Below are 18,652 nucleotides of genomic sequence, written 5' to 3' on the forward strand. Positions count from 1 at the left end.
GAGTTACTAAAATTCCAGCAGCTGTTAGAAATACAGAGCTCTACCCTGGCTGGTGTGGCTCAGTGGATTGAGCGCCAGCCTGTGAACCAAAGGGTCGCTGGTTAGATTCCCAGTCAGGGCACATGGCTGGGTTGCAGGCTGGGTCCCCAGTAGGAGGTGCTTGAGAGGCAACCACACATTAATGTTTATCTCCCTCTCTTTCTTCCCCCCTTCCCCTCTCTCTAAAAATAAATAAAATCTTTTAAAAAATAAAAATAAAAAGCTCCTTGGTGATGCGTGGTAGGCAGAAGGGGGATGAATACACATTAGGGAACTCGAGCAAGTGCAGGCAAGGTTCATCAGTTACGTCGGGAAGTCAATGGAAGGAAATCTGCTCTATATTGATGTGTGTGTAAGTGTGTAAGTATAGTGTTGGCCTTGGAGAGGCAGGACTGAGACTGGGATATAGAGCTGAATCATTCTTGGTGTTCTACTTAACAACCACTTAAATAAGGCAGAAAATGGGTTCAATAGGAACCAGAAATAAGGTGGGATATACGAGTATGCCCTGAAGTTGGTCAGGGTTACAGAGCAAGGGGCAGCAGTGGCCTGGGGTGTAGGTAAGGAGCCAGGGAAATTTCAGGTACTTACAAATGCAGACATAACAGAGTACAGGTCCTCCTGAAGGTCAGCTAATGTCCCGTCCACTTCCTCTCCACCTCTATCCTTAAAAGGGAATCAGCACAGTTTGGAGGAGTTGAGGGCTATTTATAGAGGGCCAGGCCAATGGCTAATTTGTTCCGAGGGTAGAACAACTACTTGTGTCAAATGCTTATTTTGAACATCATTTGATTACAGGTCCCATGGAAGGTGTAATGTAATATATGGAACTGTATCATCATACCTTTCTAAAACCTAAAGAGTTCTGAATTCTGAAACATAAAGCTATGAGAATTTGCATAAGGGATTATGGTTCTCTAGCTGTGTTTTGAGATGAAGCCAGATTAAATGTATGACTTTAGTTTCCCAAACTTTAACAAAAGCCCCTAGAAGTATTTCAGTTACACACAAAATAGTGTAGGTAATATAATGGGTGCTTATGTACCCTATGACATAGCTTAAGAAATAAAATAGTACAAGTAGAATTGAAACGCTCTATGAGCCCCTCGCTGACTCCATCCCATTTCCTCTCCCCTACCCCAGAGGGAATCACGGTCCTGAAGTCGGTGTGTGTGTGCATGTGTGTGTGGACATACACAATCAAATGAACTACATATAATTTTTCTAAAAATTTGTAAGTATTGGGTTGGTCAAAAAGTTTGTTTAGTTTTTTTTATGTAAAATAAAAGATACATTTCTCATTTTCATCAATAACTTTATTGATTTGGTTATTTTGAGTATGTCGGCTTTCTCCCTCGTGGTATATCGTTGATCGTTCTCAATTTGATCACTGCCAACTTCAACTGGTCTGCCGACCATAGAGTCCAGTGAGAAATCTTTGGCATGAAACTTTGTAAATCACTTTTGACACGTTTGATCAGTCACAGCACCTTCTCCATACACTGCAGAAATCTTTTTTGTGTGTGTGTTCCAGTTGCATCTTTACCTTTCTTGAAATAATAAAGCATAATATGCTAAAACATTGTATATTTTCTTCCATTTTTAATATTAAAATAGAAAAATTCACCAATTTTCATAAGTTTTTAATAAATACACACTGATATGATAGCTGTCGTAATAGAGTCTAACAAAATTATTTCAAATGAAGTTCAAGACAACTAAGCACTACTAGAGTCATCTTACAGAAAAAAACCAAATGAATTTCTTGGCCAACCCAACGGTATAATATGTTGACTTTCTGTTACTTGTTTTTACTCTTACATGGTTTTTGAGATTTATTGGTGTTGATTGCTCACAATTCCAATGCATCCATTTCTCTGCTGTATAGTGTCCATTGTATTCATAGATCACATTCCATTAAATCATTTTCTTGTTGGACACAGGTTATTTTACAAGCCCTCACATATGACAAACCACACTGCAATAAACAATCCACATACGTGAGTGGATTTTGTGAGATTTATACCCAGCAGTGGAATTTATGTGTATTAGCTATTGCCAAATGAATATCCAAAGTGGTTATATCACTGTCACTATCTTTTAAACATTTAAAACTTTTTAAACATGCACATAAAACTCCTATATTAACAAATAATGTGCGTAGGTTGTTACTTCTTGATTTTTCAGTTTTAGACATTATATACCGATTCTTACTTTCTAGATGGGTATTTACGTTTCCTTCCTCACCCTGCTCCCCAACTCATGCTCAGTTTCTCATCTCCATATCCTTTCCAACAAGTCATACATTGTAGATGGATCACTATTCGCGTTTTCATCATGATGCTGTCACAGTGAACCAGACGACCCGTAGTGTATTCAGATTGACGTTCCTGCACAAGTCGTTCGCCCTGGAGTAGCACAAGATATTCCTAAAGAAATGCCTCCCCAGGGCCCCCCCGGCCTGGTCCAGGCTAGAGCCCTGGCCCTTCTCGTTGGGTGCACAGCTGCTGCCTGGCTGTCCGTCGTCCTGGGTTTCCCTGTGCCTCCCTCTTGTGTTGGCTTGTCTGTTGCTTTGATGCCTTGTCTTCCTCTTTTTCAGTTTATGTCTTCATTTCTGTGTGCTGTGAGAAAGGTTCAGGGAAGGTAAGTTTTTGGAGGCTTTGTATTTGTGATAATGTGTTCACTTTACTATTACTTTCTTTGATGGTTTGGCTCAGCACAGAATTCTAGGTTGGAAGTTCTTTTCTAACTTTTAAAGATATTTTCCCACTGTCTTCTAGCTTCCAGTGTTAGTGCTGAGGAATCCAAAGCTGTTTTGATTTCCCATCCTTTGTGTAGTGTGCTATTTTGTTCCCCCTTTCTCTGGAAAAATACAGAATTTGCTCTTTTTCACCAGTGTGGAAATTTAGTAATGATTGCTTTGCTATGTGTCTGTTTCCCTTTATTAAAGTAAGTACTTGAGTATCTGGTTGCCAGGAAGTCTACAAAGCAGTATTTAGCCTAGTGGCTTTTCCAGGACTCACAGATCTACAGGTTTATGCACTTAATTTTATTAGCACAGTAAGATTCAGTCCTCTCAGGGAGGGGCTAGCCTCCAACCAAATCCTCAGAAGACTAATGTGTTAACCAGATTGCTTCTGGTTCTACTTTCATAGCTCGGCTTGTGTTACTCTCTGCTCCTTCACCACCGACGGCTCTCCCTGGGAACTGAACATGTGCCATTTTTATTGCGCTGGCTGTCAAGGCTCTGCGCAGTCTGACTCAGCCACCTCCTCGACTGAGTCCCGTTAATTCTGTCCACTAAAACCTGTGTTCGAAAGTCACAGTGGGATAGTCACCAATTTAGGCGTCAGCCACAAGTGTTCCTGCTTTAGCACCACTGCCCATTCCACTTCTGTGTCCTCTTTAGATTTGTCCTGTCAAAATAATCTATTAATAAATACCTACTGACGTTCGCCAGTGTGGATAAATAATACAGTGTCTGATGCCACAGATTAGTATCTTGAGATGAAGATATTATCCAACCATAATGCAGGGCTAAGTGGCACGAATGCCATGAGAGAAGTGCTAGCCAGCAGATCTTGTGGGGTTTCAAAGAAGGGAGAGAGCCCATGTGGTTGTAGGGGTCTGGAAAGGCTTCCAAAGACCTTCTTCAAGAGAAAGGAGGAATTTGCAGTGGGCCTTGAGGGATAATGGACTTGGATCACGCTGGGACTGGAGAAGATTTTAGTATGAAGAACAGCATGAATGGGGCCTTGGAGGTAGAGATTTATGGGTGTTACCCAAGGTGCGGTAAGGCCAGAGCACAGTTTTGTGTAAGGGAGAGACAAAGATTGAAGGATGCACTGGGACCACAGCATGGAGAGTGCCGAACATTGGCTTAAGATTTTGTATCAAGTTAGGGGACGGTATCAGGGAGCTGCTGAAAGTTGAATGGACTTTTAAAAGCCTAGTCATAAACAAGAAAATTTTACCCTTGGAGACAGCATAGATGTGGACCTGGAGAGCATTATACTAAGTGAAATGAGCTAGTCAGAGACAGACAAACACCATATGATTTTACTCGTATGTGGAATCTAATGAACAAGCTGAACTACCAAGCAAAACAGAGACAGACTCATAGATAGAGAGCAGAATGACAGCTCTGCAGTAGGGGGAGGGGTTAGGGGGTGGAGAGATCAAACAAAAAGGAAAAAGAACTCATGGTCACAGACAACGGTGCGGTGACTGTGGAGGAGGTGGGGGGAGGTTGAAGAGGGTATAGGGCAGGGGTGTCAAACTCATGTTCACCGGGGGCCACATCAGCCTCGAGGTTGCCTTCAAGGTCCGACTGTGATTTTAGGACTGTATAGATGTAACTACTCCTGAGCAGTTGAGCGAGAGCTCGGTGCTGCCACCTGGTAGAAACAGGTTGCCAGGCTGGATAAAACAAGGTGGAGGGCTGGATTCAGCCCGCGGGCCTTGTGTTTGCCACCTGTGGTATAGGGGGATAAATGAGAATGGAAAAACAATAAAAAATGAACCACTCAAAAAAAAAACTAAACGAATTTCATGAAAATAAATAAGTAAATAAATACCCAACTCAGATATACCCATGACCCATCCCTGATCTCCTCCATTAGGTGCAGCCTCTCTTCTCTAAATGACCACAGAGCATTTTATCTCTTTTTACATCACTGAATTGAGCATCTACTTCCAGGCACAACAGCAGTCACAAATAAGGTAACTGTGGCATTTGGTTTTCCCCTGCATGGTCTTCTCTTCCCCTGTCGTGTATAAGGTTCTTAGTGATGGGGCAGCATCAACTCACCTTAGTACCTCCCCTGCTTCCCGTGTCTAGCGTAGTGCCTTGTACGCGCTAGGTACTCAGGAAGTATCATAGAGACTTAGAGCTATGGAGGACCTGCGAGAGGGTCTAAACCCCTCCTTGTAAAGGTGAGAAGACCAAGGCTCAGGAAGGTTAGTGATGTGTCAAGGCCACACGGGAGTGGGCAGCAGTGCTGGACAAAGAACCAAAGCTCCCGGACACCTGATCCAGTACTCTACCTACACCATAGTTGAATGTACCCTCATGAGTATAATTAAACCTGGACATTTGGGTTTTGAAATTGCTTAAGGTGTGTGGATTTTTTTTCTAACAGACTGAATTAGGAATTTAGTTCATTAATAAGGTCTGTTAGAACAAAGGAGAATGAAGACAACACACTTTTCTGTCTGAGGGCTCCAAATTCTAATTAAGTAGGTCACTTAAAACTGCACATGGGATTCTGGCACTGCAGGATTGAAAAGGAAAAGGCAGGGAAAATGATCCAAGTGTCAGAAGCTGACCTAATTAAGGAAAATGGAAACTCAAAGTGATGTAGGTACCGGCGTGCAGTGTCCGTGTCATTACAGATGAAATGAGGCATTCACAGGGACTACTGAGTCCGGTGGAGGAAAAGGGACAGCATGGCTTTTCTCTCCAGGGGAGCAAAAGCCTTGGCCCTTGCCATGACCGGCCTTTATTGGGTTTCTCCACCAGTTACATGATGGTCCTCAGTTGCTATGCACAGGTTTGCTTTAGGTGGTTACCTTTTACAGAAAACAAAGGAGCTGGTGCTGCTAACCACATCACAGAAGAGGGGTATTTGTAAATGAAAAGGCAAAAGTTGTTGAACCAGTTACACTCATCCTTGGAAGGTCTAGCATGGATTTTAGGAAGTTACTTTGCAGTAAATATCCTCAATTCAGGGTGAGGGAGTTTTTTAGCAAGAGCAAGACTCACAGTGGCCTAGGCACATTGCAGGCCTGATTCCTCACGGGAGAACCGCTCCATGGGCATGGGTCCTGTGCATCTCCTAGTGGGAGCTGGGCCCACGCCACACAGAATGGTTTCCTATACAAAGGGTTATGTGATTTCAAAGCTTTTGTAAACCAGAGTTTTTTTAGTTTGTTTATTTTCTTAGTAGCCTACTTTATTTTTCTTCTTCCTAGAGATGATTCATTTACTTAATAGGAACACATCTGGAGGTAATGAAGACGCTCACCGGTGAAGTACGATGGATGCTGAGTTTCGTTTGAGCCATTTGTGAAACGCAAGGCTTTAGCTACATGAACAGTTCTCTCAAAAATTAAGCAGGCATGAATGAATAAGTTAATTTTTTAACCCCAAAGTCCATCGAGCTACTGAAGTTAGTGTTGGACACTGTCACTGTTGTGATTTCAAAATACAACTCTGCATTTTTAAACAGTTCTCTTGAAACATGCCTATCACAAAGGAGAACCCCTCCTTCATGGAGTACCCTTGATGAGAATGGCTGCTTAGGGTAGGGAACTCTTGTGTTTTAGGTGAGCTTCTAAGTAGAAATTTTATCACATACAGACTTGTGGAGAGAGAGAAAGTAGCCACTAAAATATTTTACTTCCCCAGGAACATGGATGTTGGCATAGCTTCATGAGGTCTGGAGGTTATGAAGAAGATCATCACTGGTCTTTTTCAAGAGACAACCACAAAACAGCTCTGTAGGACTGAATCCCACGTGACTGGTGGGAGTCCCAGTACACCCAGCCCTAGGAGCAGCCTCCTTGGTCCCCCTCCCCATGGTTTTCCAAGCACTTTCTTGAATGCGAACTCATTTACTTTTCAAATCAGCTATATAGACACAAATTATATCTATTCTGATGAAGAGGAAACTAAAGCACGGAGTTAAAAGGCTTGTCATAAACCACACTTATTTGGGTGGTAGGAACCAGAAGTTTCTCCTAATGGAAAAACTGTGAGATAATACACCCCAAATTGTATTTCCAACCTTGGAGAAGACTTAGGGTAAAGGAATCAGCAGTGGGTAGTATCATTCTGGAAGACTTCTTGGAGGCCATGAGTGATGGGGGAGGATTTTAGAAAAGAGGTTGTGGATGTAAGAGGAGAGCGTGGACACAGAAGCGTCATGAGCAAAGCAACAGAAATCAGTGTTATGGTAAACTCTGGAGCCCGGCATGTTCATGAACAAGGTGTTCTGGTTTTCCAAAGGTCTCCCGAGAGACAAGGAGATACAGTTCTCAGAGATTTGTAATGAAATACACTTAGAAGAAGTGATAGCAAATGCCGAAGACACTTTCTTTGTTCCAGAGGACACTGGGATTTCTCAGGGTCTTAGGGTGATCACGTGTAACTGAAAAGAGAGGGACGTTGGGGTGGGAGCCCGGCTTTTCGGTCAGGGCCTCTCAGGCCTCAGGTGGAATCCTCGTCCTTCACTGTCCAGTCAGTTTTTCTGGCTCACCAAGCGTTGGTCAGGCTAAGGAACTGAATGGTGTCTATCTATTTTTTCTTTCTTTTTAAAAAGATTTTATTTATTTATTTTTAGAGAAGGAAGGGAGGGAGAAAGAGAGAGAGTGAGAAACATCAATGTGCGGTTGCTGGGGGTCATGGCCCGCAACCCAGTACCCTGACTGGGAATCGAACCTGCTACACTTTGGTTCGCAGCCCATGCTCAATCCACTGAGCTACGCCAGCCAGGGCAAATGGTGTCTATCTAAATAGGAGATTTGTGTGTATTCCAAAAAGCTGATTTATTTAGAGTATCTTCATAGTAACAGGAGCACTACTCTTCATTATTCAGGGTGCCTCCATCCAAACACCAAGTTGACTGAAAAAATGGAGAGAGAATCATAAGTTTGCTTAGTGAGCTTAGAACTACAGCAAACACTCTGATGGTCTTGAGGGCTGGGAGAGATGGCCTGATTACCTCCCTCTGTCACTAAGAGACTGTAATAATGATCACTGTCATTATCAGTACTTACTCTGTGCGTGTTCTCTTATTTAAAATGGTTACAATACTGTGTGTTACCCTAGGTGTTTTAGAAATGAGGAAATAGGCCCAGAGAATGTAAGTGATTTGCCCAAGGTCACGTAGATGGTAAGTGCCTGAGCATGCACCCAAGCCCGAACATCTGTTATTAACATTTTCCCTCGCTGTCTGCACCCCAAGCTGTACGCACGCATGCTAGATTGAGCATCTTCCTCCTCTGGAAATGCTAGATACACAGTGAATCCCGTTACCATTCATCTCTCCCTCCTCCAGGTTTCATTCCGGCACGTACTCTTCTGTTCACTCATTCCGGGTTAGACTCATTCCATTTGTCTATCCAGTCACCCATTCATTTGTCTGCTCACTTGTTCATGGCCTGTGTGATGAACAAACATGATGTGTGGAGTGAAGTACACAAACAGAGGTTTGAAAACAAAACAAAACAATCAGAAAAAAAATGTACCTATAGGGCACTGGTTTGGTGCAACAGTAAATAGTAATTATACTTGTAATCATGAGAGCCCTGGTTACACACGTGATCAGAAATGAGGAGGGAGAAGACAGGCGTGGGTGGGGAAAGGCTGACAGAGGAGAGTTGAATCTGCATCCTCCAAGCAGCAAGACAATAGCAATGATCTAACAATGATCTAGCAATGATCTAACACTGGAGAGTCAGAACATAGCCTGTTAAGCTTGTTTGGGTATATTTGAAGTGTCTTTACAGAAGAAACGCCTGAAGGAATTGGAGCAGTGACTTCTGGCACATGCAAATAGGGAATGGGATGGGCAGGGCACTGCCATCCTATGCTGTTGGCCCAATAAAACGATTTCAGTTTTCCAGCTCTATGCAGTATTAATATGATGTAAATGAAGACTTAATGAGCAAACACATTTTTTCTGAAGAGATAGTTAAGTACAAAGACAGTAAGCACAGTTATTAACAATTTATACAATTTCCAGACTTCTTTGCTTTACCAAGATCCCTTTTGGGAAGAGGGTTAATTATACAGAGACGTTCATATTTCTTTTAGCTAAGGTGCTCATTTGCTTCTAGGAGAAAATTGCATATTAGTATTACTTGATTTTAAATCTTTCCAGTTGAAAAAATAAATGGACTAAACTGTGCTAGATTTAGTTAGGTTTAAGGACAAAGACTTTAGTAATCTTCGCAATGTTCAGTTTCAAGGACTGTCCAGTCAGGGCCACAATCCTCTCAGCCTTGTGTCTGCCTCAGCCGCTCCCATCCTTTTCAAGACTCTCTGTTCTTCAATAGCATATGATCATATAAAGATGAAACAGAGAGCAGAAGTGGCTGGAAACCTGGAAGCATTTCTCACGTTAACCTAAAAAATATGAAAGGAAGCCCAGAAGTGACTAGTGCCGAACGTCAGGCACTCTCCTTCCGGCTGGCATCGGGAGGCAGGGACAGATTTCATTACTGTAGTTTCAGCGCTTTGGACCAATGGAGATGCTGGCCCTGGCCCAGTCCTAGGCAGATTCTCCGACACCCAGGAATCCTCTGAGACAAGCTGGCCGCTCCATTATTTAGCGAAGGCAACCACATCTCTTAGGCACTCAGAATAAAACTATGCAGCTTTCATTGATATGTTTCTTTTTGTTCTTAAAAATTAAAACAAAATAAAATAAAACCAACTTAAACTGGAGAGTAAGTATAGCAGACTCATTGTTTTTACAGATTTTACATTCATCTTATTTAGGTAGTTCCGGGGCACAGATTAGAGTCCCCCGGCCCTTGAGAGATGGGGTTGCTAAGGAGGGTCACGCACCTGCTGGGCAAGAACAAGCAGCATCCCTCTCTCCACTGGCTTTGTGTTATATAGACTTGTCGAGTGTGTTGGAAATCTCTTGAAATATTAATCATTTTGTTTATTAGTGAAAAAGACCTCTCTGAAGGATGTAAACTCCTAGTGATGACCAGGAAATGAAGACAAAGGGATGTGTTTTGGGAAACAATGGTTGCTAGGCAGAAGATGGCTATTCGAATAAAGAGCAGCACCTCGGATGACCTTATGGTCTGGATCTGTGTGACCCAGTCCACCCGTCTCCAGGTGTGAAAGGGAACCCTGTGCTGCAGCACTGGTGATCTGAGAGCATCTGAGCCCAGGATGTGTCCCTGACTGCTGTCAGGGTCTGCTCTTCACTCATTCATTCAGGCGTCTGTGTAGCCACATGCTAGTTGCCAGGGCTACAGTGGTAAACACAAGAACGGGCTCTGCCCTCATGAAGGCTATGAAATATGTCAACGGGGTGCTATCAGATAGGGAAAGCATTTCAGCTTTAGACAGCATAACCAGGATGGCCTCTCTGAGAACAGAACATTTGAGGTTGAGACTGGAACAGTGGGAAGAGACAGCCCTGTGAAGGTAGAGGGAATTAATTCCCGGTATAAGGGCCAGCAGATACGAATAAGAGTGGGATGGAGTTTGATGTGCAGGAGGGTCAGAAGGAAGGTCCCTGTGGCAGAACACCTTGGGCGGGAAGGAAGGCAGCCTGCGATGAGATTGCATGGGGGACCGGAGCCCCGCGGTGAAGGGCTGCGTGGGACCGGGCAAGAGGTTTGGGTGCATTCCAAGTGCCATGGGAAACCATCAGGAGGTTTTAAGCAGGGGTGCTACGATCTGGCGTGTGTTTCATTCTGTTCTAATTTATGTTTTAAAAAGATCCCTCTAGCTTCTCCTTCAAGAATGAATTTGAAAGTGAAAGTGGAAGCAAGACACAGGTTCTAGTAGATAAGCAGAAATGATACCCTGGTTTAGGGAGCGAAACAGTGGAGAAACGAAGAGACGGGTAGATTTGAGATGTGATTTAAAGGTAGAGTTGATGTCCTGATGTCTGCGCGGTATCTATTTTCACGGATGCAGCTGTCCAGAGAGAAAAATTACCTGTGAGTGTTCGTTTAATGCCTCGGCCTCTCAGACTTTTGTTCAACCTCCTGTTACCGACTTCCCCACAACTGTGATGCACAAAGGACGTAAATGCAGCTATTCATTTTCTTCCTGATGGGCGAAGAAAATATGTCAGTAGATTATTGATTACTAAATATTTCGCTTCCACGGGAATATAAATATTTAATCCTTCAGGTTATTGACATCCGCATATTTTACTTTCCTGAGTGCAGACGTCTAAATTTGATATCCAAATCACCGGTAACTCTGTATGGTTCATTTGCATGTGAGGAGCCGTTATTAACATCTTAGTGTGTGGATGGCAGTCACGTAATTCACTGCCAAAGATGTTAATGGCTAAAAATGTAAACACAGATTTCCCTAGACTCGTGCATTTACTGATGAAGCCATGGACATTTAAGCAGAAAATCCAGGAGAAAAAATATCCAGTGTCATTTATATTGGTCACCCCCCATCGCCCCTGCCCCAAGAGTCTTTTGAAAGCAGGAGATCCTCTTTTTTTTTAATCGAAGCTCCTTACTTTGTGGTGTAATGTCGCTGATAATTCAGTTCACTCTCTGTCTGAGCTGGGGCTCCCTAGGGCTAGAGCTTCTTAGGGGTGCAGTCCCGGGTCAACATGGGTGAGGGGAGAGGGCAGTGACGTCAGGGCGGCACGGTTTCACCAGGAAACGCCGCTGTGAGATGCCCCTGGAGGCGCCAGGGGAAACAGGTCTTAGAACTGGCAGGAAGGAGGGAGAGAAGGTTATTTACCGGCTCCTGCCTGTCCCCTTCCTGTCTTTTACTGGTAGTGGTACTCCAATCTCAATGCACATCTACATGTACATCTGAATGTACATCTGGGTCACCTGGAAAAGTTAAAGGAAAAATACTGCATTTTGTTTCCCACCCCATGACAAATGGACATTTCTGGAAATGAGGTTTGGGGCTCCTTACCAAGCTTCCCAGGAAATAAGGAATTGGCCAGTGTCTGTGTGTGGGTGTCAGGTGGGGGGATGGTTAATGGGGACAGCTCCTATGACCTAGATGGTCTCTTAGGTGGCTTCCACCACTAACATTTTATGGCTCAATACGAAGTCTCTAAGTTCCATCGTGGACATTTGTAGAGGTATCTCTGGGTTTTATGTCCTGTTGTTTCTCATGTATGCCTATCAGCTATGAGGTGCTTGGTCTTTGATCACAGAATATCCCATCATAACATTATGCCTTCGGGAAAATAGAATCCTCTTTACGACATCTGCCTTGTGACAGTTTCCGGGAATGTTTTATGTTAAAATTGGGAAACTGTTTGTGATTGACGCGTGTGAATTTTGATGATTTGTTCACAGGAATTATGCAGTTAGAGTGTTCTTTTAGCCACCCGGGCACGAGTTAGTCTTCCAGGAGCACTTGGTTATTGGACGAGTACAGCATCTGGTGATGTCTGAAAGTGTCGGAGCCAGGGACCTCTGCTTAGAGGATTCTCATGGCTCAGCTGATGCTGAGACAAGCCTGGGTTCCGGAGGACAGAAATTCTTCTCTGCTGCCTCCAGCCAGCAGTGCACAGACCCAGAACGCAGGTTTTCTGGGGGAGTCGCATGCGTTGCCATGAAAGTGTAAACCTATGGCGGCTGAAGGGGGATTCGGGGTCCTTTGAGTTAGCTGCCGGTGCGTGCACACCTTCCCAGATCCCTTAAAACAGCCCCTTTCTATCCCCCTTTGATCAGTGACTCTAAAGCTGCTCGTTTCAGAGACTCATTAGCTTGAGTGGCCCATATTCTCTTTATTCTTAAGGTGACTAAATTCTAGTTTTAATGATCACACTGACAGTAAGAAGTTTGCAAGCTCCCTAGTTAAGTTGTCCCATAGTTTTAAATAAATGCAGATACTCACACTCTAATTAACCATGTTTCCTACTTTAGCCCTAAATCCAATTTTCCAAACACTCTTAGGTTGGGTCATCACTATATGGAGAAGACTGGAAGGCATAAAGATGAAAAGAGCACTTTGTTTTTCACGGCAACCAAGCTGCTTCTGCGTTTGCTCATCCTAGAACTTTGACCCCCTCGATCAGTGCTCTCTCTCCAAGGATAATGTTGGCGTTGGTGCCAGGACACTGCTAGGCTCCTGTAAGCAGTTGGCTCTTTCAGTCACACTCAGTATATGCAGTGGTGGCTGGTAATGGTGTCGGTGGTGTAGGGGGTGGTGAGTTTTGGCACATGGGAAAAATCTGCTAGGCTTAAATAGGAACTGCATTATTTCTTTCCTTTTTCATTAAGATCAAGTGTCTCTTCTTCTTGTTGCCTATACTCATGCCTCCTCTGACTTACTTACTGGTCAGCATCTCCTCCTCCTCCTCAATTGCTTCATGAGTGTCTGTCTTCAATTATAGAAAGAACATATCTTCCTTGTAACGCCCCATCACACTCTACATTATACCTTGCAGAGGTGAAGGTGGTATGTTTTGGTGAGGAGAGGGTGGGGTGATCTATGCTGTAACCAACCTGTGTACCCCGGATTACTTGGGAAACTCTGTGGTGTGATGGGAAGACTTGGGGTTTGAGAGTCGGTAGGAGGAAGGCTGAATTCATCTCCACCACTTACTACCTCTGTGATACCCATCACTGAACCCCTGTAAGCTTCTTTCTCATTTGTCATGTGAAGGTAATAATTCCATTTTATGTAAGGTCTTTGTGATGTTCAAAGAGAATTGGTGGAAAGTGTACAACATATTGCCTGCAGCATGGTAGATAGTCAATAAATAATGACAGAATTAACAAAATATTTTTTATGTTGATAGTATTCCTTTATTATCATTTTGATGTCTGTGAGATCAATAATGAGGTCCCCTCTTTCATTTCTGATATCAATAATTTGTGTCCTGTCTCTTTTTTTCTTAACCTCACTAGAGGCTTATTGATTTTGTTGGTACTTTCTGAGAACCAACTTTTGGGTTCATTGATTTTTCTCATTGATTTTCTATTTTCAGTGTCATTGACTTCTGCTCTAATTCTTATTATTTTGTTTCTTTTGCTTACTTTGGACTTAATTTGCTCTTCTTTTTCTAGTTTCCTAAGGTGGAGACTTGGGTTATTGATTTTAGATCTTCCTTCTTTTCTATTATAGGCATTCAATGCTATCAGTATACCTCTAAGAATGGCTTTCTCTCTATATCACAAAGTTTGACAAGTTGGGTTTTCATTCTTATTTAGTTCAAAGTATTTTGATATTGACCTTGAGGTTTCTTCTTTGACTCATGTTATTTTGAAGTGTGATGTTTAATCTCCACATATTTTGGGATGTTCCTGTTACTCCTCTTTTTTGATTTCTAGTTTAAGTCCATTGTGATATAAGAGCAAATATTGTATGACTTCTATTCTTTTTTATTTGTTAGGGTGTGTTTTATGACCAGAATGTGGTCTGTCTTGATGAATGTTTCATGTGAGCTTGAAAAGAATGTCCATTGTATTATAGTTGGATGAAGTAGGGTGTAGATGTCAATTATGTCCAGTGGATTGATGGTGCTGTTGATTTCAACTATGTTCTCACTGATTTTCTGCCCGATGGGTCCGTCCATTTCCAACAGAGGAGGGCTGAAGTCTCCAGCTGTAACAGTGGATTCATCCGTTCCTCTTGGCAATCTATCAGTTTTATAGTTTGACCATCTCTTGATGTTAGGATGGTTGTCGTTGTTATATTCAGATGAGCTAATATGAAGTTAAAGCACAACAGTGATAAGGTTATAACAGATTTAAAAACTAAACTAACAGATTTTGGGGGGGGTGAAAAGGGTTTTTTCCTTGCTGGTTGAAGGCACCCATCTATTATGGAAGACTGTTACAGAAGAAAAGTTTGACACTCATACTCAACTTTGACATTCATAATAGGATATTTTCTGTAAGATAAGGATAGCCTTCTAGAGTCAGACTGTTCTTGAAAGGGTATTTTCTGGATTTCTCTAGCTCCCACTTTAACATAACAAAAACTAAGGTGAGTACCCAGCTCATGGATTTCTCCCACTGATAAGGTACTGCTTCCGGCTGTGACAGCATGGTCACCAGCCTGCTGCTCCGAGGTAGAAGGAAGGGGAGAAAGCCTTACACTCTCTTGTCCTAGGCGCTGGTGGAAACATAATTGAGAGAGAGAAGAGGAGGCGGGTGGAGACCAGTGTTTTATAACTTCCCTTGTCAACCCCAAATTTTGGCGGTGACATCCCTGCCGCCAAATCCTCCAGATGGCTCAGTGAGATGAAGGCGTTTTCTCGTCCTCGGCCCATGTGACATCTCAGGAATAGTCGATGTTGTGAACTGTTATTCTTTCCCTAAATAGTCTCTTTCCTTTGCTTTTCCCACCGAGCATTTCTGGGTTTTCTCCTTCTTCGTCTCTTTGGGCTAGTGGTTCATACTTCTGTCAGCCTAAATGCCCCCTTCTTGGAACAATAGGTAATTAAAAAACCACATAATGCCCTGTCTATCATGTAAGTGAAAATAATTTGTAGTTAATAGGTGTTTTCATGTGTGTGTGCTTGGCCACACAGAGAGCAGGACGAAGCAGCCGAATGCTGCGCCTCCGTGCGGACCGTTGATGGGGAAGGTGGGTGTTCCCTGGGCCGAGCCTGCGCTGTGGACCGGCGGGCTCGTGGTCTGCAGTCACTCAGAATTCCTTGTGCAGGGACGCTCAGGAGCTCTGGGTAAATACTAAGCAACAGTCCGCTTTTCCCTTAGTTTACGTTTCTAGAAAATTCAATGTAAATTGAAACTAAGTGAGAAATACAAGCCTTGGTGTTCCTGTGGAAGATGAAGTCAGACTCCAGGCCCAGAGCTTGGGCCGTTTCTCCTCTGGGAGCTGTGCTGTGCCTTGTGAGGCGTGCAGCACCCCGGGTCTCCTCCCAGGGAATGGGAGTGCGATCCCCATCGCTGTAAGGTGCCTGCCCTCACTTCACCACCTCTGCCAAATCCCTCCCCCCCACCCACCATGGGGTCCTACTCAGTAGGTAACAACTACCGCCCTAGGGCATTTCCTCCTGGTGGGGGCCCAGCCCACATGCAGACAGAAAACCCATTTCTAGCTTCACTCCAGACCTCTGTCCTGAGCTCCCTATTTGAATAACCTATTGTCTGCGTGGCGTCCAGTTTGTGGGTCACTGAAGTCACCTCCAAACTCTGATAATGGCCGCAGTGTCCACGGGTTCAGGCAGGTCGGGGGCCGGGGGCCATCCTTGGAGCCCTTCCGCCCCTGTCTCTCAGTGGATGTTCTTTTGATTATATTTCCTAGATACTGAAAATGCCTTCTAAATGTTTTTTTTTAAAATCTCTTCACTTTTCCAGACTCTACCTTAACATTTTTACTCTAAACTACTTAACCTCTTTCTAGGACCACCGGCATGGTCTCCAGCTCACCCAGCTGCACCCTTTCAGCCTCCTCCCAGCCTTTGGGTTTTTCCTCCTCTGGCTGCGTTTGTCTTCCTGCCGTCCTTTGTGGTTGCCATGCTTGGTAACACTCGCTACCCCCACGCCCCCCAGAATGTTTCCCTTCCCTCTTTATTCTGTTTATTCCACTCATCTGTCAATCTTAGTCTGTGTCACCACTCCCAGGAAGCCTTTCTCGACCTCTCTGATGAGCTCAAATCCCTTGTTATAGGCTGTCATTGCATTGCACACCATTGCATGTACTTATATGATGAATTGCTTAATGCCTGCCTTTCCCCCTGTGCGATAAACTCCATCAGAGTTGGAGAATTTTCTGATTTTACTCACAGTTGTATCTCCCATACCTAGCACAGCGCCTGGTGCACAGTAGGCCCTCAATAGCTGCTGAGAATTCCTGAAACCTGAGATGAGATGTTTGTGGACACAGCAAGAACCTGTTCCATTTTACGACAAGAGGGGGCAGCAGAGAGCTGCCAGAGTAGCGGCCGGGCCTCTTGTTTGTTTTTTAAGTTAGAAAAATCCAGTTTGTCAGGCTCTTGAAACAAGAGCGGAGAAAGGGTGAGAGAAACGTCCAAGTGGAAACCGAGAGGCAAAAGAACAGATAATCCGGAAGGAACAGGGAGCCAGAATGAGTCACCGGAGTTAGGTAGCGGAGACTGGAAAGGGATCTCCATGTGACTTGGGCCTGGTATCGCTTCTCACGAGGCCTCTTCAGTGTTGGCAGGAGCCCCGCCGCAACCTGCGGGAAAGCCCCAAGTGTGCAGGTGGGGTAGTGAGGGAAGGAGAGAAGCCAGCTTCTTCGCGTTGGCCGCAACTCTTTTGGAAGCTCATGGCATGGCTAGCAGTGGTAGTTCAAGCCTTTGATGGGGTTGGGACTCCCAGATGGGGCAGGGGACCCTGGGAAAAAGAAGAGAAGGAAACTCTCAATCCTAAGCACCCTCTGTGTTACAGGCATGCCCAGTCCCATAAGGTCCACACTTTCCTCCTTCAGAAGGTGAGGGCGCTGCAGCTCAGGGTTATAATAATCTGCAAGTCACGTGGATAAGCTGAGGTTTTAGCCCTGACTCCCTTGGCTCAAAAGCCCATTGCTTTTTCTCAGATACTCTGGTGACTTCTTAAAGATTTGTGTAACAGCTCTTTTCACTTGCTGTGACTAAGGAGAGTATACCCGTTTCAGTTATGTGCCTTATTCGTTGATTCAGAATTTGTACTAGCAACAATTGCCCCTGTTTATGGGCTTGTTGGCTCCTGGGAAACTGTGTCATAAATGTAACAGATTGCATTTGAACTGACAGTTCATAGTCTCTGATCTCCAGCAGCCTCAGAATGTGAAGTGTCGCAGTTCTACGTGGCATGTTTGTGAGGGCAAAAATTGCAAGAATTGTTATCCTGATTCTGTACGGAAGGATGCAAGCTAATCATGAGGTTTCCTTGGTGTTTATCAAGGGAATGCTAACGTAGGAACCAGGGTCTCTGCTAACAGATCCCGAACCAAAGTCAGAGTGAACTTAAACTTAGTTAAGGAATTCTGACCACAGAAGGAAAATTCTTGTGCAACCCGTTGAGAGAGGAGAAACCCTCAGTAGAACACAATCCACGCTGTTTTAGGTATTGGCTCCAACTTGACTCGAACCCCAAGTCCATGGGCCATCTCTTTGTGATTAGCAAAGCCAGGGTGCGGTGGTGGCACTGGGCCTCCAGAGTGGGACGGGGGCACCGGGTCTCCAGTGTGAGACAGGCGTGGGGTGGGAGGGTTGCTGCACTGGGCCTCCGTGTTCAGGAGAAATGGAAACCGGTGAAGTCAGGGAAAGCACAGGGCACTCTCCCTGTTACCTAACAGCAGAGGAAAAACATCTTGGAGCTGAACATTACAAAAGTTTTGGCAGGGAGAAATGTGTGATTTTATCAAATAGTAAATAATGCTTAGAAAAAAATACATTCTTCTCATTGCAAAGAAAAGAGTGTGTTGAAAAGTAGATGTCAGGTATTTGGGGTTTTTTTCCCTGTCAGAAGGGGAGAAAGAAAGCATCAGGGTGGACTTTTAATTATTTAATCTCTTTAAGCCGTTAGCCATTTAATTGTTTCATTTTCTCCTGCAACAGTGATTTACATCACATCACCTGTGTTGCCTTGTCCATATTTGGTGAATATTTGATTTAAGCAGTTAGTCATGACAACAGTTATCACTTTCCTGTGTGACACGTCGTCACTCAGGAGAGTGCTTTAGACGGCCCACAAATGCCAGAATGAGTTCTGAAATCGGGCGCTTGCGGACTCATGGTGGTTTGGAGCATCTGTCTACCTGTCGATCTTCTGTTCAGCACCATATTGGATTCTGTGGGCGTATCTGCCCTCAATGCATGGAGGACATGGCAACCAGATGGGTCCTTTGCCCGGAGGATAAACAATTGTTTAGGACTCAGAGCACTGGAATCATGACCAAGGTCCAAGGCCCTCCCATCGAAACCTTTCCAATGCATAATGAAACCATAGT

General features: G+C 44.1%; 1 protein-coding gene across 1 annotated transcript in view; it reads left to right on the forward strand.

The window, feature by feature from the left end:
- FUT10 (fucosyltransferase 10) overlaps window positions 1-18,652 on the forward strand; it is a 62,805-nt gene that overhangs the window by 10,267 nt on the left and 33,886 nt on the right. The window lies entirely within an intron of this gene.

The sequence above is a fragment of the Phyllostomus hastatus genome, unplaced genomic scaffold, assembly GCF_019186645.2.
Source record: "Phyllostomus hastatus isolate PE091 unplaced genomic scaffold, TTU_PhHast_1.1 phas_scaffold_46, whole genome shotgun sequence".
In the NCBI taxonomy this organism is placed as follows: domain Eukaryota; kingdom Metazoa; phylum Chordata; class Mammalia; order Chiroptera; family Phyllostomidae; genus Phyllostomus; species Phyllostomus hastatus.